General features: G+C 32.8%; 1 protein-coding gene across 2 annotated transcripts in view; it reads left to right on the top strand.

The window, feature by feature from the left end:
* The window catches only part of LOC308509101 (uncharacterized protein), a 718,677-nt gene that overhangs the window by 353,346 nt on the left and 338,148 nt on the right, over positions 1–27,183 (top strand). Inside the window, exons 5-7 of one of the 2 annotated variants that reach the window (XR_013995126.1) lie at positions 11,432–11,564; positions 12,173–12,311; positions 14,555–14,662. The gene's annotated coding sequence lies outside the window, so the exon portion shown is untranslated. Of the gene's footprint in view, positions 1–11,431; positions 11,565–12,172; positions 14,295–14,554; positions 14,663–27,183 lie in introns of those variants that run through there. The other variant, XR_013995127.1, reaches the window with a different exon arrangement.

Genomic DNA, 27,183 nt, shown 5'->3' with positions numbered 1-27,183 from the left:
CCAAGAGCATTGCACTTTGGTATGAGGAGTCCGAGGAAGTCACATGTAAATTATCATGTCCTTCTGTAAGTGAATGTGACAGAGTATCACATTATTTTATCTGGTTATAGAAATGTACTTACCAGCATATCCAATTTGCTGATCTTAGTCATATCTTCCTCCCAAAGGTTTTCCAAGTTTTAGAACCTACATTTTTAATATACCATGTTTATTTTTGACATATTTTCCAATATTTTAAAATTCTGTTTCATTCTTTTTTTTTAATCTAAATAATAGCAATATACATGTATGCTGGGGTAGGATTTGCAAAACTGGCTAGGAAAGTCCTTCTTCTAGTCCTATCAGTTTTTTAAAAAATGGTTGCATCTATTTCTTGCATTATTTGCAAAATGTATTTGGTGTACCTCTTGAGGCTGAGTGGAGAGTACATTGTTCATTATATTAATCCCTCTTTATTGAATATTAGCAAGGAACAATGCTGGGTACTACAAATACACGATTCTGATACTATATATTTTTAATGTAGCTGGGGAATATATAAGAAGGTGTATGTGTGTTTGTGTGTGTGTGTGTGTGTGTGTGTGTGTGTGTGTATGTGTATGTGTATGTGTATGTGTATGTTTATGGGGATAGGGTGAAAGAGTTATCAAGTCAGTCTTCAGCAAGACAGACCATGGGACATACAGTCACAAAGGAGAACAAGTTTCACTGGATTTAGCTCTCAAATTTTAAACCTCATAAAATGTATTTTACTTTGGCTTTCTCTTCACTTTACTGTAAAATCAATCTAAATTAGTTTTTTTGAACTGTGACATTCTCTTAGATGTTAAAAATACCCTGCCAAATTAAGGGAGGGAACATTCTAATTAAACGTGTTAAGGAAAGACTAGATTAAGTAAAGCTAAATAGATTTCTTTTAACAAAATGACAGATAGTGCATCTTCCCTCTGTCGATTCTATTTCTTAGACTCATGCTGAGCAACATACTGGTAAAGAAGGTCAAACAATTTATAGTGTGTAGTATCACTCACATGAGACTTAGTTCAATAAGGTGCAGTATAGATAGGTGAAGAGGTATAAGATTTTAGGTAGGTACATGGAGATTTCTTATTCATTAAAAGCTGAATTGAAAATGATAGTTAAAAATTTCCCCTTGACGTTTTGGGACAAATTTGTTTCTATATTACTCTAAGCAAGCTTCTACATTCACAGATCTCTAGTTACTTTTTCTGATAAGGTTGGAATATTAAAAAAGAAAAATTAGCTACTGTAAAGAGTTTTCACCATGTTTATAACATCCCTTTGGGGCACATATGTAAGTGAAACACACATTTAAGAATAAGTATAAAGACAGACATTCTTTGTCATATCATAAAATATGAGATTATACACATAGCATGTTATATGAGGTAATAAGGAAGGTAAGTATTCCTGCTTTTCTTAATTTGTGCATTTCATAAATGAAGCACAGGGCTTCCAGCATAGATGAGGATGTAGAAAGCTAGAAAGATCTTTGTTCCCACTTTAATGAAGATAAAAGGCTGGATTATATACAAAATCCAAACTTGTTTTGAACCTATCACTGAGTTGGTCACAGGAACATAAATTAGCTTGAAATTTAAACAAAGAAATGTACACAGGTGCCTCTTAGGAGATAACAGACACAAGCTCTGGCTCATCTGTGGCAGTGATGGAAAAATGGGGCTGATGAGGCTTTTAGATAGAAACAGGTAAGAAGAATTTGGGTAAAATGTTGATGAATTGCTGATGGCTGAGTCCTGCTTGTGTGACAGCATAGAACACTGGAAACCACAGGCAGGGGAAGTTCACACCCATTGCTGGCTCTTCTCTGAGGCCCTCACTGTATCCTCATGAGAAAGATGGTAGTCAAGGTGATATGTTAGGAACTTTTCCTTAGTGTTACGAGCCTGAGGAAGTGGATGAACTGTACAAGGGAAAAGACATGCAGCCCCATCTGGTTTCTTCTCTAAGAAATAAAAGTCTGAAGATGCTGGAAAAAGGGCGGCCAACACTTGTGACAACACAATCAAATCTAGAAAAAAAAAATTCAAAGAACACCCTTATGGGATTATAATGAAGACTATATGCCCATAAATTTGACAACTTAGATAAAATGGACAAATTCCTTGAGAGGCACAAACTAATAAAGTTCACTTAAGAATAGTTAGATAACTGAAATAGTTCTCTATATATTAAAGAAACTACATTTGCTGTTTAAAAGTTTCTAAAAGCGTGATCTTCAAACAAAGGAAAATCTCCTTTGGTCACATTGCTTCTGTTATCTAGCACACTTTATTTTTTTATTTTTTTATTTTACGAACATGGTAAATACTCTCCCAACCTGAGTTTTTGTAGTTGTTGCTGTTTGTTTTTGTTTTTGCCTAAAAAGTTTTATTTTTCCTATGTATATGCTTGGCTAATTTCTTCATCTCCTCCAAATCTTTGCTCAAATTTTACCATTGTATTCTCCTCTACCCCTTCCCTAGATTCCCTCTTCCTTTTATTCTTTATTTTTTCCATAACACTTTTAATTTTCTAACACACTATAAAATTACATATTAAGTGTGTTCATTGCTTATCATCTCTCTTTCGCAGGTAAAAAGTAATCTGCTAGAGGGTGGATATCATATTCTTTAATGATAGCTCCAAGTATCTTTAGCCTTGCCTAGAATTAGAATCTATTTATTAAATGTATTAAATATATGAATGCTTTATAGATTTTATTATTATTATAAATATAATTTCATAATACAATTATTTTGTTTATTTGTGTCTCCTATTAGACTGACGTTCCTTTGAAAAGGGGATCTTATTCTTTTATATGTCTTTGAATATTTCCTTGTACTAATAGAAATTCAATAATAATTTTTGTGTAAATGAATGAGTACTTAGTGAACAAAACTGATTCTCTGTTCTTTGCTAGCTCCTATCAGCCCAACTTACATTCTATTCTGTTAAATTTGAAGTGTCTGTTGGAATTCTGTAAAATTACTTAGAACTAGTCACCATTTCTCTGCCTGAGTTTGTTCCCCTCTAATACCACCTGTAATAAATTAAGTATGATTTTGCTATATAGAAATCACTTCCATTTATTTGATAGCTTAATGATATTTCAACATTATATAAATTTTGTCAGTTTGCCAAGGATATGAAATATAGCTCAAATATATATGAAGGAAATGTGCTTTAGAATAACACTATGCTTATAAAATTTAATGGATTTAATTGGTACCTGGAAATTATAGTTTCGGTTCTCCATATCTAATATTTAAATGTTAAAACACAAGCTGGTTGAACATTTACTATTTCAGAGAAAATCATTTAGATTCTTTATATAGTCCTGTCTGTAGCTGGTTTTTCACCATGCAACTAAAAGATGTCAAGGTACCCTTGCTGGGACATAGAAAATAATGACCTCTCTGCATGTTTTCAGGGTAAAATAATCAAATGTTACATAGATCTAAGCCTGGAGGCAGCTACACTGTATTTTGGTATCAGTTAACATTTCATATTGTCCTTCTAAAAGATAAATTATGGAAATGAGGCCATTTATTTTATTTACATCTGTACGATTTATTTGTGCTTTGTCAACTTTTCAAATGGTTGATTTCAACATAGTCATAGTACAATATGCTATGTTAATTTTGTTTTTCTTGAACTTTAAGACAAAAGGCTAGAGTTGCAGTAAAATATTAAGTCATGATAAATAAACTTTATGCAACCAATGTGGAATTAAATGCTTGTTATGCAAAAGTTCTAATACACTTACTATGGAAAAGTGTTATTACTTCCAAGTCACTGTTACCACCTAGAGTCATGAAAATAAGAAAAAAATATTTAAAATTATCAATAACTTTACATCAGATGTAAAGTTCATCATATTTGATACATTGGCTTGGTATTGTGCAAAGTTTATTAAATAAGAATTAATGATTCAGTGTTATCATAACTTAAGCCAACTTTTTATCTTTTGCCAATCATTACTGCTTTGATTATAATAGTATAACATGACTCTTCATACTTTATAACGTTAATTTACACTTTAACTTTATAACATCTTTATAACATTAATACTGATTTTCAAATAGCATATGTAGGTAAACAGATCTCATATATTTTACTACAGTAAATTGTCACTTAAGTTCATTTAGTATTTCAATATCCTTAATATTTCATAATCCTATTCCTTCCATCACAGTTGTGGGAAATGTGTTTTATTGAAAACTGTGATCCTGTAAAATGTGGTTATTCTTTTTGTTAGTCTAAATTTTTTTTGCCATCTTTAAATTTACTTCAAATCTTCTAAAATGATGAAATATGAGGATGGAATCTGAATTTATGGTGCAGTTACTTTTAATCTGGAAAGAAATAAAGTTCCCATTATCATTTTAAAACGACCTGATCACTATGTGATAAAGTAGCCAATAGACAAAAAGAATGCAACTGAAATTAGTTATATTTCTGGCAATTATTTCAAATTTTCCAGGAATAAAATAATGCAAACAGAATACTATATTCTTAGTATACATAAGAGAAAATGATGTGTAATAAAATTGTGATTCTTGGATGAAATCCAGGTAAATTTGTGTTGATATGAAAAGCCTGTAATTAATTGTATTAGGAAAAACTAAGATAATATCCACTTATATAAACCATTTCTGATCAGTTACACATTAGAAAGGGAAGCATTCTAAAATAGAAAACAAGGAAAAATTCTGAATATTTCTTTGGACTCTCTTCCCAACATCACCCAAGAGAATAAACTCAGACTGTCAATGCATACCCATTCTATTAATATCAGCTAGTACATTTGCTTATAAAGTTGTTATTTTACTTTTAGTGATAATACATTTATCTGTGATGGTTATGGTGACTTTTAATAAAAGTAATATCATAAAAACATTAATACTGATATTCAGATTTAATTATTTCGCTTCTATTCTTATGGAAACTTATTCAAACAAAGAATATTTCAAACAGAATAAACAATCCCATAGGAGACTAATTTGTCAAAAAGGAATACTCAGCCATATAAAAACAATGAAATGTTGCCTTTTGCTAAAACAGAGGATTGAGAGAATTATGTTAATGTTTTTTAAAGATACCTATTGAAAATAATATAAATTTGAAATCATGGCTCATGCAGAAATATTCCCAATATTCACAATCTGCTGTGAGCACACTTTGTTTTTAATTGTTGAGAAATGTTAATAATTTAAGACATCATTAGGAGCCCACATGTATTTCATAAAGGAAGCCATTTTATACTAATCATACATAATTATTGAATAGATGTTTTATACTGAAACAGGAAAATCTTCTAGGCACAATGTCCATGGATTTTTATCTAGAGTTTTTACAAATCCTTATATCCAAGAACAGAATAATGCCTAGGAAAGAAGTATAAAATAAGATAAAAGTACAGTTGATCATATTTAGCTGTAAGGTTATAGATTTATCATAACTTTGGAGTATTTTATCTTTGCACACAAATCATTATGATGACTAGAAAATAAAAAAAAGAAGAAAATAGATAACTGATCATGTTTAGCTATAAAGCATTTGTAAAGTGTCTTGCTTTTCAGACTTACATCAGTTTGTTGGCAGTTCTTTTATAAATATCAAAATATGCTATTTAATTTTCAGATGTCTCAAGTCTGAGAGGAATAACTCATATATTATATTTAGTCAACCATACTCATAGATATTACTGGTAATTTATAGATTTTAGCTTTGAAAAAAAATTAGAGAAACTAACTGGTGAATGATTACAGTTTTGATATAGACCAGCTTGAAAGTAAAATGAATCTTGGGGCTGTGTCCACAAAAACAGTGTATAGATGAAGGGAAGTGATAATTCTACTCTACTTTGTAATAACCATAATGAGGAGTTTCTTCTCAATCTGGATATGTTACATAAAGACAAAAATGTTAATATATGTCAAACTCAGGATAACCAGAATAATGAAGAGTCTGAGTAGCAATATTGAGAAGAATGATTAAGGAAAAGTTGAAGGCCTTCCAGGAATAGGAAAAATAAAGTTCTATAAGAAACTGACTTCAGATATTTGAATTTATAATATGCAAAAGAAGAGTTTATAAATTCTAGGTTGTCCAGAAGACTAAGTTATTCATTCAAGAAGATTTTCCATGGGATACCGAACCAAATAATGCAGATGTTATTTTCCATCACGATACCTATTATTTTCCTTCACAGAATTGATCATGATTTATAAAGTTATGTTATACATGAATATGGGGGGTTAAACATTTTTTATCATTATTTTTAACAGCTGGTTTTAGTATTAACTTAGAGAATGGTTTGGTTTGATCTTGTTTGTTTTGATTTGGTGAGGTATAGGGAGAGACCTAAGCCATTGAAGAGTAACGGGTGATTTTAAGGGCCTGGCTAGAATTAATTTTTAAAGATAACTGACACACTGTTCTACACAGTTAAGGATAGGAATTTGTTTTGGCACCAAGGGAGAGTAGGAAAGAAAGAGAAAAGGAAGAGGTTTCAGGGAAGACTCAAAGATGTTGATGGTAGCCTGAGACCTGTGGTGTAAAGGGCCAATGACAAAGACCAATAACAGTGAAGCCAAAATATTTGAAGGCAATAGATATTGAATTACATTTCTTGAAGAATGGTGAGCCATATCTTGAGAGTGACATAGCACACAAGACATTAATATAAATTAATAATATAATTTATAAAAAATATTTCATATTACATTTTAATGATAACATTACCTTTTCATGAGAACAAACAACAACAACAACTAAACAGCTACCCACAAATACACAGAGCAAAGGCTGATGAATGAAGGAGTCTTCCATAGGATGCCTGCTCTACCACATTTCTTTCTGATACTTTAGGTAAATTAAAAAATCATATGATAAATTGCTAAATGATGTTTCACGTGAAGCAATTTTCTAAAGTGCAGTGTAAAATTCTCTTTTACCTTTCTTGAAATCCTTGAGTAGAAGTCTTCTGAATTTCAGAGGGACTATGATTTTTGTTTTCCTACATGTGGGAATTCAGGGTAATCTTGTCAGTCCCATCTGCATTACTTATTCTGCAACAGAGCAGGAGGAGAGGAAGCAGGAATGCAACTCTGGGGACAACTACCATCACAAAGTTCCAGTGATGTGCAACAATCTCGGAGGAAATGGTGGACCACCTGAGGACATCGAATGAGATTCAAGCTCAGTGTATCTCATAGAATGTGGAGACTCCAGTTGACATCTGGGTTACAGTTATTTTTCTGAATGTTTTATGTATAATGCCTCACTCTTCCTCTATTTAAGCTGTGTGAAGGAGGGAACTGTGTCTGATTTGTTTACACCAGTATGTTCAATGCCTTTTACTGTTTTCAGTAAACGACAGATGCTTAACAAATAGTTGAAGAACAGTAGGTAGAAAAGATAAACGGTTGGGGGGAAGATAAAGGAGCTATTTCTAGAATTAGAACTGCCCACTGATGGTAGCTACTGCTTTGAAAAAATAGTACCTCCTTGGCAGTATTTCTAAAAAAGCAAACAACAATAACAACAACAACAAAACAAAACAAAAAAACAAAACAACCAACAAACAAAAAAGCTGTATAAATATGTGTTGGAATATTATGGAGGAAATTATTAAATTTCAGTAATAGAGTTTGAGTCTTATGTTTCCCAATAGAAATCATACAAATAATACATAGGAGATTATTTAAGAAAAAAATTTTTGTCTACCCTGGATCCCTGGATAAAAGAGGGAAAGTGTCAGTAGATGAACTATGATCAGCCTTAATAAAAGGAGAGAGACATTTTGAGGAAACAAACAGACAACAAACAAATGAACAAACAAAACAACCCTAAAACACCAGAATTAGAGGGAAAGTTTATAAAAGCATGATTGAGCCCTGTGTGGTATGCTTTTTGGGGAAAACTCTACTAGAGGACCTCTAAATCCTCTAACAACTCTAACATTCTGACTACAACAAAGAGATCATTTTTTAAATGTAAGAATATAACAAAGCCTAAATGCAGTTTTACATCATAGACCTATTTTACCAATTTATCTTACCTGCTTTGGCAGAAAGGTGACAAATCCTGTCTCAAGATTTATAGAAAGTGTCGTATTTAATAAGTTTTGTATTCCTAAATAGTGGTCTCTATTCCAAATATCACCAAAGATATACTGTGTGATCTTAGTTTTAAAATGTATTTTTAGTAGAGATGTTTTGGTATTAGAGGTGAAACAGAAATATTGCTTCCATAAGTTCCTTCTATTTCCTTTAGGATTTTCATGCACTGTCTAGTTCTGCCGTTTCTCTTTCAATTTCTTCTTCTCTTAGGACTTAATTATATGGCTGTGTTGATGACCCTTTACCCTGCCTTGCCCAATGAGGCCACTGCAGGCATTTCTAGGTACACGCCTTTATATTTTCCCTTTTAAAATTGTCAAGGTCATGTCTTTGACACAATCCTCTCAAACTTCTGTGCTTTGCTCTTTCTGACAGTATTATCAGCATTTGCTCTTTCATCACATTTGACCTAGTTCTCTCAAGCTAGTAACCCTCTGTCTTTTTCTTCTGTTTTCCATCCTTGACTTATGCCACTTCTTGACATTTCAGAATGTGCGCTTTGCTGTCCAAACAATAGGTGGATGTTGACATATGATGCAAATACAGAATTTATTTCCATCACATGTATGTGTTCTCTTTATCTGGTTTCTGACTTTCCCCAATCCATTTCAACATAACATTTTTGAATACTGATGATTCAAAATACTGATGACTTCCTCTGCTATCCCATAAAACTAAAACTACAATAAACTTAAAACTAAAATTTTACAGATAATATGGAACTAGAATATCTTTAGATATCCATAGATATCAACATGCTTTTGACATTATTCAATACTTCTTAGAAAAATTATATGCTCTAGTCTCACTTAATGATTTTGAAGTAAAAAAACTGCTTTTGTTACCTACACATGCATATATATATATATAAATGAATATGTATACAAACATAAATACATATAGAAGGCTGATATATAATTCAATAATATTATATGCTTTTTAAAAAAATATTTCAAACAGGACACTCAATTACAGATGTGGTTGTGTGGCATTTTATTCAACTATTTTAAAGCAGAATTATAAACTGAAGTTTATGATTTTGCCACTATTCAAGTTATAGAAATGTGTACATTAATGATAACATAATTTGCCAACTTTTATAAATTAAAATGTGATCCAAAATAAGTTAAAATTCAGGTAATGTTACTATTCTTAGCCTTTGTTATTTAACAAATTTCATTTAAAATTATGATACTTAATGGAAATAAAAATTGTAAACAATTTGGGGATTTTTACAACTTTAATAAATCTCCTCAAATATTATTCAACTTAATCTCAAGGAAATTAAAGACAGTGGGTCAATTTGATTATACTCGTAATGTAATATATTTTACTGTAATTCTCGTACATAAAAATGACAATCAACATTCGTAATTTGAAAACAAAATACAAGTATGACTATTAATTTAGGTTAAGCTTTTCTAGATGACAAATATACAAATATTAATCTAAGTAATATACATATAAACAGTCTGCCCAACACTTAAATTTCAATACATAAAATGCAATATTTTTATAATATAATACTCAGTTTATTCATACATGTTTTATGTACAAATATTGCTTGCATGCTTTTTCATTTATTAAACTATGAAAGTATATTGTTGTTGCTGTGCATCAAGAGTATGCTAAAAAGTTAATAAATTTGGGTGCAAAATTGATATTAGGGTATTGTATGCAATTTGCACTGCTACTCTGTGTAGTATAATGGAATGATCTGTTACTGTAAGTACAAGTTTTCCTCAGAATAAATAAGAAACTAAATATTCTTGAATTTTACCCATTCTATGGATTTTTATTTAAAAAATTGCAAAACTTAGTAAAAGGCAAGGATACTATATGCCAGATGTTATATTACAGACTCAGATATGTTTTTAAATGGTGTTCCAAAAACTAACAAAAAGTTGACTCCTGTGCAGGTAGTTTAACTTCACTGCCAAGGCCAGAAAGGACACATAATTCTTTGTAGTGAACTTTGTATACCCTACTAACAATCTGTTACTGTCAATTTGAGGTTGAATGAATATCAGACAATATTAGTGCAACCCATCTTTCACTTCTAAAGCTATCCTACTGCTGATTTGAGTTGCATCAAAGATTACAATAGAAATTGAAACACTCATAAGTAATCCTTCTTTAGACAGGGATATGTGAACTGTCATTCTGGGAATAATTAATGGCAAAATTCAATGCATTGTTTCTCTTGTATGGTTTGACTAAACCTATACTGCTGAGTGAACTGACTACTGACCACTTATTATCAGACCTGTTTGTTGTGGCTCATTAAATAAAAAAAACAAACCAAAACTAAAAAACACGGGAAGTGATCCATTTAAAGTTGCTCTAGTAGTAAAATTCAGTTCAAGTTCCAAGGTTTTATTTTAAAAAGTGTTATGACCTCATTGCTATAAAGTGCAGCAACCAAATGGCAAGATAAATGAAACTGGCAAGTCTGAAATAAAGTACAGTAAGTCTCAATGTCATCCATAGGTTCTGAGTCTTCACCTGAAACAATGTATAATGAAACCAATTTTACTATGAGTAAATTGATATAAACAAGACTTTTTAAACTTTGACTGTAAGGGAGAATATTATAATCTTTGAAGAGCTTTGTGGCAGTTATCTTCCGTGGGCTTAAGAGGATTAAAAGAGATTCTGTAATACAAATGGGTTTTCTGATTTCAATGGGAATAGGGATATCAAAATGATAGACAACAGGTAGGAAGGGTCAAGTGGAAGGCTGTGGAACTGCTCTGACCCCAGCAAGACTTCATTTCTGGAGGAATTGCCAAAAGAAGTGCTCCCATTAGAGATGTGAAAGGTGAATGTATATTGATTCCTTTTGCATCCCCATTAAATGGGTCTGTTTGTCAAGTGCCAAAGGTAAATGAGTCATGGATAGTGACCATAATTTTGTGAAATCTTAAGTACTAGGTTATGCAATTGTAGCTATATTTCCAGAACAGTTAAAGCTTAATAAATGACTGCTAGAGTCCCTAGCATGTGTCCCCATTTACATATAGAAATGACAAGAGAAAACCAAAGATGCAAATATGCTTCCCAAACCAATCATATGCAATGCTTCTCTGCTAGATAGTCGTCCTGCACCTTCACCATGCTCACAACTTTCAGTTAAAACGTAGTTGATGGTTCCCTTTTTTCTCTTTTCAATCTCCTGCTTGTTTATAAGTCCCTTTTGTTGGCTGATTTTTGTTATACGTAGCAAACTCTGAATTAGCTTTATTTGGTCTTGCTCAGATGGTCTTTGTTTATTTCTACAGTGTTCCCAGAGGCTCCATGAAGACTCGTTTTGCACTTCTCCCTGCTAGAGACTGCATCCTCTGACCTGCTATGGTATTCATGGGCACCCTTGAGCTTTTCTGCTCCTGTCTTGATGAGTTTCATGCCAACATGGTAAATCAGAAGCCAGTGTGAACTCTGCTCTCTTAGCATTGAGTTCCTCAGCTGTATGGTCTCAGTTTGGTTTCTGGATTTTGTTGTTTGTTTCCATTTGTTGTGTGTGATTGTTGGAATCAGACCATTCATTTTTATCCCTCTTTTGTTCTCCTATGTGTTTCCATTTTGCATCTGCTGTGCAAAAATGTTGTTTGTTATAAGGAGCCTGGTAGATACAGGTGCTTGCTTTCTACACTAATAAAATCCTGCCAGCTTTTCTCAACCTCTTCCTCAGAGTAAACCTACAACCCATGTGGTAAATACTCAACTAATCCACAGAATTTCCCCATCTGCCAGCCCTTAACTACAATCCTTGGTCCCTTCACTAAAAAAACTTTCCTTTTTTATTGTGTAATACCACGCCAATACATTTAATAGGGTATGCTAGGCAAAATAATGCCCCACCCCGCCAAGGATGTCTATATCCTAATCCCTAATACCTATGAATATGTTATATTACAAGGCAAAGGGTAATAAAGGCTGCAGAGAGAACCAGGTGTGTGAATCAGCTGACCTTAAAATAGAGTATTTCCTGTATTATCCAGGTGGGCCCTATGTATTCACAGGGCCCTTAAAAGAGGAAGAGGGAGACAGAAGAAATTCAGAGGAAGATGTAACTATGAAAGAGATGCAAAGTTGCTGGCTTTGAAGGTGGAGGAAGAGTAACAATTGCTAAGGAATGGGAGCCTCTGGAAGCTGGAAAAGGTAAGGGAACAGATTGTCCACTAAAGCCTGCAGAACAGAACGATAGTCTGCTAATTGCGTACATTGAGTTTAAACCCCATGAAACCTCTTTTAAACTTCTAACCTATAGAACTGTAAGAAATGGGAGTTGTTTTTAGCCACTGAGTTTGTTAAAGAAAAAAATGTGAAGGGGAGAGACTCACTTTCCAATGAAAATTGTAAAATTAAATGCATGCCAGGTGGACTATTTTTTGAGGTTCCAGAGAACTTCTCTCTTCATAATTAAGTTTTGTCTGCTTTCCATATATGTTTCCCTTCTTCATTATATTTAATGTGGACCCAAAATAAATATTTCAACACTGTATTGGGCACTCTATGGGTTAAAAATTTTACTAACACACAAAAAATATTGGAACAGAACCTATTAAGATTGAGATGGATTCTACCAATTTTTCCCCCAAATTTCCCCAATATCCCTTGAAGCCAGAAGCAAAGGAAAACCTCAATCTTATAATTGAAGACTTATATCCAAAGGCTTTGTCACATTCTCCATTAGTCCTCAGAACGCTTTCATCCTCTCAGTATTAAACAAAAACAAACAAAACGAGACAAGCAATTCAATTTGTTTTTTACTCCATGACCATCAACAACATTTTTCTCTTCCCAGTAGTGCCTATCAATGTCAATAAGTTTTTCCTGAAACAGTAGTGCTCTAAGACGAGGAAGATAGTCTCTTCACCTGAGTCAAGGGTGAAGCAGTAGTATGCAGTGAGTCTCTGATGCTTGCCATAAAGTTGAGTTAACTGAAGTTAAAGAATCTCAGGTGTCAGAACTTAGTGTTTTTACTCGAGCTTGTCAACTAGTAACAGGCCAGAAAACAAATGTATATACAAAGATCAGGTATGCTTTTGGGGTAGTGTTTGACTTTGGGATGCTTTGAAAACAAAGCACTTTCCTCATTCTTGCTGGGATCCCTATCAAAAATGTACAAAAGTTAAGAAACTTTTAGATATACTTTTAAATCCTAGAGGTAGATATTATAAAGGTTGAGGATCATGCAAAATGAGATATTATGGAAGCTAAGGAAGTGCTCTGATAGATCATTGTGCCAAACAGTCAATTTTAACCAAGGTTATGATCCTAACTAAAATCTCGATAAATCTATGGAGGGGTTTGAAAAGGCCATTAAAATATCAACATTTTGCCTGTGATTTGGAAAAGGAAATTTAGATGGATCATGGAAAATCCAGGCTTATATAGCACATTCAAGTTAGTTAAAAGTATTTTTAAGGGTTTGTTAATGTACTAATAAATTTAAGGGAGGTTGGATGCTATGCATAGAATAGTGTAGATGTAGATACATTAAGAAAAATATAGATAATGTAAATTGAGATCCTTTAATAAACCCTTCTTATTTTTCCACAACATTCTGTGATGCTTGCACTTTCAAAAATCATTTGTAAGTGGGCATTTTGGTGAAAAATTACTGAATAGGGATGACTTAAACTTTAGTCATCTAGAAAAAAAAAAAAAAGACCTGGATTAGGAAGGTGTGTTGATCTACACACTAAAATGATTGATTGCAACTAAGGGGTCAGAGCCAAAAACGAACGTGTGATTATAAGGTCCTCAGAATTCCCCAAATCTTGGGGATGAATTAGATATTTCACAAATAATAAAATAAGAATGTGAGACATCTTATATAAATTGGGAGGGATTGGTAAAAACAGCAAATTTTTATGAGTGACATTTTCATCATTTTATTTATCAACCACTAATACCCTAGACCAATATTCTTATGTTTCTAAAATAAGCCACTACCTTAACTTGATAAATATTTCTCTAATCCAGAGTTTGACAAACTTCAGCCTGCAATCCTACTCACCTGTTTTTACAAACAAAGTTTAACTGGAATATAGCCGAATCCATTCATTTACAGATTTGCTAAGGTGTTTTTCCCACTTCAAAAGCAGAAGTGATTATGACTGAGAGCTTATTGCCCACAAAAGACTAAAAAAAAACCCAAACAAACAAACGAAAAAAAACGTATCTTGACCTTTGCAAAAAAATGTTTGCAAATCCTTGCTCTAAGCCATTATCATTTCTGTGGTAAAGGTAATGTGCTAAACTGTAAACTTGTTCATACTTGTTAGTGACTCTTTGGTGAAATAAGAAAACGTTCAACATGGTCCACAGGGCTCTGCCTTTGGGCCTCAGTTCTTTGGGCCTCTCCAGGACCATCCTGCCCAATTCTTTTCTCACAGTGATTGGACTGAAAACGGCCTTCTGTATGCCTTCCTATGTGCACACGATGACTATTCAGAAATCCGTGTTCCCTGTTCAATAAGTTGGTGCTCCTTCATCCTTCAGAGGTCAGTTATACTTTCCATTCTTTAAGAAATCTGTTCTTAATTCACCAAATGTGGGCTGGTCTCTTGGTATATATTGTATAGAACTGTATACTTCTCCATCATAACATGTACTATAGTCATAAGTATCTTGATAGCTATTGTATGTCTCCTCCACAAGAAATGAAAACTCTTTAAAGAAGAAATTAAGCAGGGATTTTTTTTTTTCCAGTACATAAAATGGTGGCTGGTAAATAGTCAAATCTTAATACATGTTATTGAACACATGAGTGATTTCTTTGTATTGCTCACCACTCCCAACCCCACTACTGGTGCAGTTATTTTGATATCGTATGTGCTCAAGAGATATTTGCTTAATTAAAGAACAGGCTTTTATAGTAAACTTTTCTGGAACTCTGAAAAGTCTGCAAACAAAAGCGTGACACTTGATAAATTATTAAAAAGTGATCACGGGGTTATAACCATGACCTAGTTCAGAAAGTGAAACATTACCAGCACTCCAGATGCCCCCTTAATTTCCCTCCCAATCAATAACATCTTCCCCAAATAACTACTATTATAATTTGTAACAGCACAAGTCCGTTTTGCTTGTTTCTGCAATTTATATACATGCAAGGTGGCAATATGCATTTTTTTGTATCTGGCATCTTTTATATTTGTGAGATTTATCCATGTTATAGCTGCAGTAGCAGTCCATTTTGGTTGCTGTGTATTATTCAACTGTGAAATACACACACACACACAGATGGTGTGTATATATACATATATACACATGTATATACAGAGGGTGCCCAAAAAATGAATACAAATTTTTAAGCAAGGAAAAAAACTATTAAAATGATGCTGATGGTAAACACTTTGAGCACCTCTTGTAATTGCAGAAGTCAAACGTGACTTGCATTCATCTTTTTTATCGGTATATATTGAATATTACAATTTTGATACAATTTTTCCCTTTCTTAAAATGTGTATACTGTTTGGCACCCTCTGTGTGTGTGTATCTATCTATGTATAATATATACAAGAACAGATGAAGGATGAATACATATATACATATAGTATATATGTGTATATGTGTGTGTGTGTATATATATACACACATATATACACCTATATATAATTGAAGGATATATATACACATATATGTGTGTGTGTATATATACATATATACATATATATACATATATATGCATATATGTATATATATGTATATATATATCCTTCTGCTTGTTGATAACTTGTACAGTCCCAGATTGTCACTCTCAAAAACTGCATTTAGGAACATTATTAAATAAATTCTGAAACATGTACGTGTGAGTTTTAGGTGACTATATTTCTAGGATTTAATTGTTACCTGATACATATTTGAATTTGTACTATTTTTTTCCCCTCACAAGTATTAGATGAGATTTCCATGTTTTTCACATTTTTGGAAACAGAATTTTCACCATTTAAAATATTAGGTATTCTTTTAAGTTGTAGTGGAATCACACCGTGGATTTGATTTGACTCTCCTGATTACTAGTGAGGCTGAACACATTTTTATGGATAATTGCAAGCAAGAAAAACCTATTTGGATGTGAAAATAAAATATGTATACATACCAACTCTATATAATCCAAGTAGTTAGAGTTGTAAAACAATCCTATAAGCTAAGACTTTATTGAGTTCCCAGAATTAAAATTTTGAATATTTTACATTTTCTGCAAAAGCACCCTTTCTTTTATGATTTGTTTTGAAGGATATTTGACAAAATTACAAATTACTTTCTCAGCACATATTTCCATTATTATATTTTTAGGACTCTAAAAACAAAGAGTAATTATGAATATCGTATGCCTGTTTCTGATTTAGTGTAAATGACAGTCATACATTTACTTTATGAAGTGGGAAGACTGACAATTAAATGCACAAAGGCAATCATTGAAAAGTACAGAGCTATTTGGAGTGAAAAAATAGTTTTCAATTCGTAAATATAGTAATAAAAACATTTATTGAAACATGTTCAGGTATACACATGTGGTTAAATTAAAGACTAAAAATGAATAATCTTAAGAAAGTATGAATGCATATACTATTTTGAAATAAAGTCTGGAGGCATAACAATAACTGTCAATTTCTCCTGGCTCACCTGCCCTCAAACAGCTCATGTAGATTTGCCCTTTGTGAGCAATATAAACCTTGTTGACTACTTTGCCTGGTGAAATGGCCTTTCATAGACTTAGAAATATGTCAGTTTTGCTCATATTACTGAGCTTTATCCTGTCATCCATAAAACAGGGTGAATGTGGTTCTTTACGTTACCTTTAAAGAAACTTTTTCTTGAATTTCATTGACCTTTTGGAAGTTTATTGTCGACTCATTACCTTTCTCAGAATTTTCAAAGCCTCAAGGGAAATTTTAGTTATGTATGCTGCATGTTTTGCATGATATAATGTTACAAAATGTCCCTCAAATGAATGGTATTTTTTTCCAGTATGAGGGAATGATATATAATATTTAGATCTGTTTGTCCATTATGTATTTTATATAGTGATAAAATCTGTTATCTGTATATAAATATATATATATGTACACATATATATACTATTTGTAATATATATATATATATATATACACACACACTCTATTTGTATAATAGATAACAAATATATACCAATACATATATCTATTAACTATATGTTATGTCTATATATTTAATGTCTAGATCTATGTTAGGAATTAAAATGAGAAGTCTGAAAACTCGTCTCTGAATCCTCCTGCATCAATATAGATTATTAGCAGGCACTCAAAAAAAGGATGTTTAAATTAAAGAATGGGAAGAAATAAACAAATAGGCCTATAAATTGAATATTCAAACCATAGAGAAGCCAGCTATCATTACCATATCTTGGATCACTGCAGAAAAGTACCAGTGCTGAGAGAGTACAGATCTTTAATTTATTATTTATCCACTCAGTAGTTTTCTATTTGTATTAATTATAAGAGGACAGTGGTGGGACTTTTAGTACCTGCTTCACTTGCCTTGTCTTCTTAATTAGCCACAATCGCAGTGGACACTCCTGTGTAAGCAACGGGTCCTGCTTTCTGGGCTTCATCACAAGCCTGCAGAGCACATGGTTCCACTTTCTGTTTCCAACTATTAGAGTCCACTCAGTGCTCATACAGTTGAAATACTAACAACTCATAGGGAAGCCATCCACTAGGAGGATGAATGTGTATCACATTTTATGCATCAGATGTACAAACCAGTGATGATATTCTTTATACTTCTTAAAATGTCTTGGTGTGATTGAGTCCTTGTTGCCCATTGCAGTAACTCAATAGTACTCCCTTATAGTGACTTCTATACTATCTCTTGTTCCCCAGTCTCTCACCTCCATTTCTTGGAAAACTCAACTATATCCTAGTCCTTGCCTTCAGCTCTGCTTTTTGAGAATACAATTTAAAATATTTGGTGGCCCTAGAAAATGGAAACTCAACATGATATTATGGGGATGAATCACTCCCTTTCCAAAACTAACAAAGACGTCCTTTTAGTCATAAGCGTAGTACTGATATTGTGTTTCCCGAAAATAAGACCTAGCAGGACAATCAGTTCTAATGCATCTTCTGGAACAAAAATTAATATAAGACCAGGTCTTATTTTACTGTAATACAAGACCAGGAATAGTAATATAATATAATATAATATATAATATAATATAATACCAGGTCTTATATTAATTTTTGCTCCAAAAGACCCATTAGAGCTAATTGTCCGGTGAGGTCTTATTTTCGGGGAAACAGGGTCCCAGAACGCTGCAGCATCACGCTAATTAAAATAATCATCTGAAGTGGTTTGAGATGAAATACAGGGTAAAATAAAAGCATTGGTCTTTTCACTGGATCTAGAAGTTGAAGTATTTTTATAATTGAAATTGTAAAGATTATGAAAATAGCTAGCTTTTGTCAAACTCCTTGGAAGCCTTAAAGTAAGAAAATGGCAGATTCAGGTCATCCAACTCTTAAATCAGAACATGTAGTAAAAGTCACTAAGTCTCCATGGAAGCATTTTTAAAAATCACCATCTTCTGTATCATACTGTGCAGAAAATCAAGCCCAGGATATAATTGCCAATGGTTTTAGACCAGCAAAGGAAATTGAATATACAGCCTCCCATGCTAAATCCAGGACCCAAAAGAGAAAAATGGTTCCCTCAGAGATAGGATGAGAATATTTGGGTGGATGTACCTGATAACCTTGAACATTCAGATTCCTTTGAATGCTTTGGACCACAAGGCATTTTATTAGAGGGTACTGGTGTCCCCTTGACTGTTAACTATCCCCAAATCTGTCCTCTTCCTTCTGTGTCACCAATAAAAGTGTAGGCTTAGCTCAAGAAGCAGAATATAGTCCCTGACACATGGAAATAGTTTTCTTGTGAAATAAGTTGAAGGACCTGGATAATAAGTACCAGCAGGAACATGCAAACTTAGGTGAGAGTCTACTTTGAGAGTGTTAGGCAGAGGTTTGGAGTATAATACAGAGGGTAGTTTATTAGCAGGGCACAATCTGTTATCACTTAGGATTTAATATCCTGCAAAGTTACATGGCCTTGGACCAAATCTAGAAGGTGGCCTGTTTTTGTATGTTTGTGAGCTAAGAATGTTATATGTACATATAGGTATACATGTATATATAAACATATATGTTGTAAAAACAAGCAAAATAAAATATTTGACTGCATGCTACTTGCAAACCCTGACAATTTACTATGTGGCTCTTTACAGAAAGTTTGGTGACTCATGCATTAAGGCACTAAAGAATGTACTGTATTCTTGATTGAGTTCAGTGATGGTTATTCTCTGTTGGCTATGGTTTATATCAGGTGATGGTACTGCCGAGAAATGAGGATCCCTGTACAAACAGGCTTCTAGAACAGTAGAGGCCATGTGGAAACACCTTTCAAAAACAAAGTGGACGTCATTGATACAGAGTACAACAAGAGAGGCAACCAGGGTAGGGTGATTTAACCCAGAAAAATTTGCTGAGATGATGGTGTTATTAGGAATGATAAAGACAACAGATTAGGGTTTTGACTGCCTTGTGTAACAAAAAAATACTAACTACTCATGAGCAGAAGTCCGATATCAGCCCCTAAAGCAGGGGTGTCCAAACTGCGGCCCGCAACCCGTTTTTCATTGGCCTGCAGCAAATTCCAAAACATATATTTAGTTTACTTAAATAAACCAGGTGAGGCAATACGTACTTCACCTCGAGTGAGTGGCCCGACTGTTTGTATATTTTACTGCATATGGCCCTCGGTGAAAAATGTGGAAAAAAGTTTGGACACCCCTGCCCGAAAGGAAAATTGCCAACTTTTACTCAGGTTCTAGAATGGAATCCATTCTCAAACTGAAAGCACATAGATTACAAGGAAGAGTAGTTCTTTTGAGAAAGTCCTCTCCAATTCCACCACAAGTAGGACAATAAATATTCCCCTAAAACTTTCCCAGAATGATCTCTAGTATTACCTAAATACTTGCTTGTTAGACGACGAAAATGCTCACCTTTCTAGGTCTCTGGGAGCTGACACTAACTTTAGAAGCCTGTGGTGGTATCATAAACTTGAAATGGGTGTGATATTTTTGTGAAAGAGATGATGAATAATATTGTGCCCCAAATCTACTGTAGGTCCAATGATTCTTCAGACCCAATTTGTGGTTATTTCCCTGGTCCCCAAGTTTAGTCAGAGTAGATAAAAAATGCACAACCCAATGATATAATAACGGAAGTTTGTTTGAAAGTGATCTGATCCGTGAACACAGAATGTCTTTCCATTTATTTAGATTTAAATTTTTTCCCCCGAACATTATTTTGGAGTTTCCAGTCTACAGATCTTGCATTTTTATTAAATGTATACCTAGATTTTATTTGTTTAGTGCTATTGTATATGAAATTATTTTCTTAATTTTATTTCCAGAATATTTATTGTCAGTGTATAAAAATACAATTGATATGTTCTGCTAGCTTTTTTTTTTTTTGTAGATTCCTGAGGATTTCCTATATGTAAGATAAATATCATACACAGAGGGTGCCAGAAAATTGTATGCACATTTTAAGAAAGGAAAACTATCTTAAAATTATAATAATATATACCGATAACAAAAGATGAATACAAGTCATGTTTGACTTCTGTAATTACAGGAGGTACTCAAAGTGGTTACCTTCAGCGTTCAGACACTTCTGGTTATGGTGAACTACTGATTGAACAACATTGACCAAAGTGTCCTCATGTATATACTTTTTGGTACCACCAGTATAAGTAGAGAGAGGTTTACTTCTTTTTCAATCTGATGACACCTGTTTCCATCGTTCTTGCCCAGTTTTCCTTGTAGAACCTCCAGTACAATCTTAAATAGAAGTATCAAGAGTGGACATCCTTTCACTGTTTCTGATAATAGGAGGTAAGAATTCAGTGTTTCACTGAATTCTTTAAGTTAAGTATGCTATAGATTTTTTCTCACAGATGCACTATTTCATGTTGAGGAAATTTTTTTATATTCCTAGTTTGTTGAGTATTTTTAGAAATAAAATCTTTAGATGTGATCGTATGTTCTCCCCTATCCTAGTAATATAGTCTATCACATTGATTTATTTTCAGTGTGAAACCAATCTTGCATTCCTGGGATATATACTCCTTGATAGTAGTGTATAACATTATTTTATTTGATGGATCTTATTTGCTAGTATTTCATTGAGGACTTTTCCATCTATGTTCATAAGGAATGTTAATCTGTGGTTTTCTTCACTTAAGATATATTTTATCTGGTTTAGGTGTTGGGGTGATACTAGCCTCATAGTATGTGTTGGGAAGTGTGCTCGTCTCTTTTGCTTTTTGGAAAAGATTGTGTAATGTCATTTTAAATGAAATCATTTAATATGATGCCATTTGTGTCTGGCTTCTTTTATTTAGCGTAATGCTCTTGAGGTTCATCTGTGTTGTAGAATGTACTAGTAACTTTTTCTTTTGTCTTGTGAAATGGTATTCCATTGTATGGAGAACACATTTGGTTTATCAATTCACAAAGTGATGGGCATTGGATTGTTTAAAGTTTTTGATACTATGAATAATGTTACTAAGATCACTTGCTTAAAGATTTTTATGTAAACATGCTTTTATTTCATTTGGGAAATAACTGGAAATGGAATTACTCAGTTTAATGGTAAGTTTATTCTTCTTACGAAACTGCCAAATTGATTGCCAAACTGACTATGTATATTATTTTACATTCCAGTCAGGAATGTGTGAAGGCTTCAGTTTCTCTATACTCTGTTTTTTCCTTATGATGATAATGTTTTTGATTAAGGTAGTCATTATAGTGGGTGTGTAATGCATCTCATTTTGGGTATAATTTACATTTCTATAAAACGTAAAGATGACATGTATATTAGTCATCCATACATTGGTTAACTGTCTATTCAAATCTTTGCCCATTTTTTAAATGGCATAATTCAAATTTATTTTTAGTATTGTTTCGTTATAGTTCTTTATGTTTTTATTGACTTGTTATCAGCATATTATTGATTTGTTAGAATTCTTTATATATTCTGGAACAAGATTTTCACATTAATTTTTTTGAAATGGAATTCATTTATGGGAAAATAATTTAAATTTAAATTTAATAGATACCAGATATATCAAACCTACTGCTATTTTACTGTTTGCTAATAACCTTTAAAAAGTAAGTAATAAAACAATGCAGCTGTGGAAATAATTATTATTTATATCCCTTGGAGGATCTGCCATTCGCAACCTGGTATATCTTTTTAAGAGTTATAACTAATCTTATTCGATCAAATATATTTTGATTGAATTTATTATTTTTATTTTTTTGCCAAAAATATTAATAGATTCAGTTCTGGATTCTAAAGGTTGATCTGTGGTTCTAGAACTCTCAAAATTCTCTAATTTCCTCGTTTAAGTTCAGTATGCTCTTTCTGGAAACTTCCCAGTTTCATCTTGAGTTTTAAATTGAACCCAGCCATGCCTAGAGTCAGCTGTCTAGAATGCTGTCAGAGAATGATGACTTTAAAATAAATTAAAAGCTGGCTTGAATTGTTCATTCCCAGCACTTTCAGAACAACACATGTAAGCAAGATTTTTATTTTCTTTCTAAAGTAGTGTTGCCTTCAGTTCAGGTATCTTGTTCCCTCATTAACTTTCTGAAGATAGTGAATTCCACAGTTAATACTAATTATAACCCTAAATTTAGTATAAAAAAAGAACCTATATTATGCAGTTGGGTGAAAGTCAGTGAATATGAAAATAACTCAAATTATATCTCTATAATGTTTAAAAACAATTCAACCAAGAAAATATGAAGATGTAATTGGCTTTATTAATCAATTCATGAGTCCAGCAGTGTCCCTCCTAGCAACTGGTGGGGTGATCAGAGGGCTTGTACTAAATGGAAGGTTGTTATAGGAAGAAGGGTGGGGCAAGAGAGTTGTTAAGAAAAACATAGATAGGATTATATTTAGACCAAGACAACTTCTTTTGGGAGGAAAGGAATGGCAAGTGTTTTTATTATGCAGATGTCTTTTCTTTCTATGGGGGAGAAGATTTTGACTGGTGCTTGACCAGAAAATTCCAGACTGGTTGATTAAGATTGTATTTCTAGGAAAGATTGAAACAGCAGTTAGATCAGGTGTTAAGTCAAAGTTTGGTATCATGGGCTTTAGTACAAGCAATATCATTTTGTGCCTTGCATTTTTCTTTAATAATAATAATAAGGAAAACTGCCTATCTGTAGAATGACCTCTTCACCTACTGCAGTCATTCATCAGTTCTTAACCACTAATTCCTTTTGGCTCAAAGGTGACATTGTCTTACCTCAATGACCCTCTCGTTTTATCAGGGGGTACTGTCTAAAATTATAACCTCACTTTTCTAAATTCTTAATTTCTCTATCTCTCATGCTAATCTCAGTATCATCCAACGTTGTTCTAATGTCTTTCACCTTAAAACAAAACAAAAAGAATTTTAAATGTATAAAGTTTTGCCTACTCTACTGAAATTTTACGAGGGTCTCCTTTTATCATTAACTAAATTTCAAATTCTAAGAGAGGGACTTTTTCACTTTTATTGAGAACTAATTGAAATAATTAGTATAATGTATAGGTGTAAGGTATACAAAATTATTATATATACCATATATACAAGGTGTGACAATTAAGTTTGGGAACTTCTTGTAAACATGTTGCTAATCTTTTTGATATCAGAGGGAATGTTTATTATGAATTTGTACCAATTGGACAAACTGTTAACCAAGTTTGCTATTTGGAAGTGCTGAAAAGGCTGCATGAAATAGTTAGACGACCTGAACTTTTCGCCAATTCATGGCTCTTGCATCACAACAATGCACCAGCTCACATGTCACTGTCTGTGAGGGAGTTTTTAGCCAGTAAACATATAACTGTATTAGAACACCTTCCCTACTCACCTGATCTGGCCCCCAATGACTTCTTTCTTTGTCTGAAGATAAAGGAAATATTGAAAGGAAGACATTATTATGACATTCAGGACATCAAGGGTAATACAACGACAGCTCTGATGGCCATTCCAGAAAAGGAGTTCCAAAATTGCTTTGAAGGGTGGACTAGGTGGTGGTGTCGGTGCATAGCTTCCCAAAGGAAGTACTTAGAAGATGACCATAGTGATAATTCAGCAATGAGATGTATAGTACTTTTTCTAGGATGAGTTTATGAACTTAATATATAATTTCAGATTATAAATATCTCAAATATAACTAGGAGTCCCATTCCACAGAGCATCTACAGTCCATCCATCTCACCCTTTTGAGGACCGCCATCACTGAGTTTCCCAGAAATTGCCCTGTACCCTCACCAGTGAGGAAAGTACCCTTCAAGAAAGCCAGGTTTTTTTTCTCTGTGCCTTCCAAGAAAGCCAGGTTTTTTCCAATAATAAACATAATTTGCTTTGTTTTATGAAACTCATAAGGAGGCTCCGATATTTCATTTTAATCCCTGAACACTAGCCTTTAAGTTTGGGTGTATTCCTGATTCTAGTAATAGGTCAAGTGACATTCCTGATTTTATTAATATCTGTAGTTATCTTTCTAATTCTATGTCAACATTTTATTGAAGAATTAAGAATTTAGAACTCACTCAATTGTCAAAACTTCTTTAACCCTTGTTAATATCAATCATTTAAAAGGTTTGGAATTGAATACAATAATAATACTGTGTAATATTGTATAATTTAATAATAATATTAAATAATATGCATTTTAATGTACTAGATCTTTTACTACTAAATAAAAGGTTTTTCTCCCAAGTGTATTTTAAGTCACGTTAACATTTTTCAAAAGCTTTTAATAATTTCCTTTCAAAAAGTGTCCATAAAACTTCCTGAGAGCTATAAAATGTCTCATTACTCCTGTCACATGGAATTTGTTAAAGTCTAATAATGTGGTTTCTCTCCCTTCTCCTTATTTCTTTATTTCCCCAATTTATACCCCAATATGACTCATTACATTTATAGATGAGTGCTAGAACTATAAAGGCTGGAAAGTTATTATAAAATGAACTGTTTTGCTGAATGAAGGAGAATTATCTTGGAAGTAAGACGAATGTTTGTCAAAGGGGGAAAAAGTATAAATGTAAGAGTGTATGCCTTCTTGTTTTAATTCTCAATTTTATATGTACATATTGGTGATAAAGTACTCTGAAAATTAACAATGTCTAGGGAGATCTGTACTACAAAACTATTATCAATTTACAATAGAAATATGTCTACGTCAAACAAGGTCAGAATTGTTCTATTCAGAGATGAACATGCTGTGCTCTTAATTTGAATTTTATCTTTTTTCAAGTTGAATAGAGGAAATAATTGGAAATAGTTCATACAATATGTCACAGTAGAAAACTTTTAAAGAATAATCACATATAAATTAAGTGGTTTGGGATACATCGTGATAGAAGCCATTTGAGTTTTGGTATGTGTTAATATCATTTTCACGGAATTGAACCTAATATTTATTCATGCTATGTTACATAGATGAATGGCATGGTAATATTCCTAATATATGCTTCCTAGATTTTTGTTCATAACTGTTTGTAAGGTGTTGTGTTAGGCATTGTAGGAGATACAAAAGAACAACATAGTCATGCCAGTTACATTGCTATTTCTTAAAGGAGGTGAGGCATGCATGTGAAGAAGTCCAATGTCTTCTGTTAAAAAATTACTGTCTTCCTTGTAAAATTTTATACACATTTGTTCAATAAAAAAATTTCCAGAACATTAAGAAAGTGGATGTTATGGGTACGTTGACTGCTTTATAAAATAATATTAATATTGTCATCTATTGAAAGCCATGTATATACCAAGAACTATAATAATGCTTTACATATTATATATCTCTACTTTCACACAATTTTCCAAAGAGTGTACTATTTTTCATCTTTAATAAGTGATAATATGCTATCTATAAATCTTAATATATGCCCAAATATAATAACCAGATATTGACTGAGATCTGCCAGACTTTGTATTAGTAAATATAACACCGGTGTCTATAATTAACATCCACCCCCCAAGTTTCAGTGCTTTGATAAAATGTAATTTTATTTCTCTTTCATTTAAGGTCCTACAAGGATTCATTGTTAGGGGGCAGCTTTACGCAATTTGTGATTTAGAAACCTGACTTTTTCCATTTTTATGGCTGGCTGCCATCCCCATAGGGCCTTAAAATTCTCTTTTGTCAGTAGCAGAAGAAAAAGATAAATGGACATGTCAAACTCACTTGTTAAAAGTTCTAATCTGAAAATGAGCCACAGTTTTTAAATTTGTATTCTATGAATGAAGCTAATAACATGGCCACACCCAAATCATTCTGCAAAGGGACCTAGAAATGTTGTCACTTCCAGAAATAAGCCCACGTGGTAGTAGGCAGAGTGCAACTTTTTGGTAGAGTCATCTCCATGAGACTCGTAATGACATGTTAATTCCACATCACTGTCTCTGATAAACAATATGTAAATCTACTTAATTTAAGTTTCTGTTTAAATATTTTACTCGGTATGAAAATTTTACCCTACAAATGTTTAATTGCAATTCATTAATTGCACACTGTTGTATGATAGAGAATAGCTCAGGAGCAACATTTTGATCAGGCAGATCTCTTTAACTTCACTATATGCAGTAGCATTCACGTGAGCATTCATAACGCCTCCCACTCTGACATTATCTCTAATAGTTTTACAGAATCATACCACTATCAGCTTCCAGAATTTAAAACTAAATACACTTTCTCATCCTTAGAAATTGTCCTAGTAGACAAGAATACTTTGCTTGCCTTTGTAACCATATGTGTTGGTTATCTTTCTTAAATCAAGAAAAATTCTACCATGCACTACCAATAATGGTAATAACTGAAAAGTCTGTATTTTTTTTCTTGTCATGTGTATTAGTAATTTAAGTGGAATTTTACTTCTAGTGTTTACAAAGTTCTATGTAC

This window comes from Rhinolophus hipposideros (assembly GCF_964194185.1).
Source record: "Rhinolophus hipposideros genome assembly, chromosome: 16".
Lineage (NCBI taxonomy): Eukaryota > Metazoa > Chordata > Mammalia > Chiroptera > Rhinolophidae > Rhinolophus > Rhinolophus hipposideros.
This window is presented reverse-complemented; position numbering and strand designations above follow the sequence as displayed.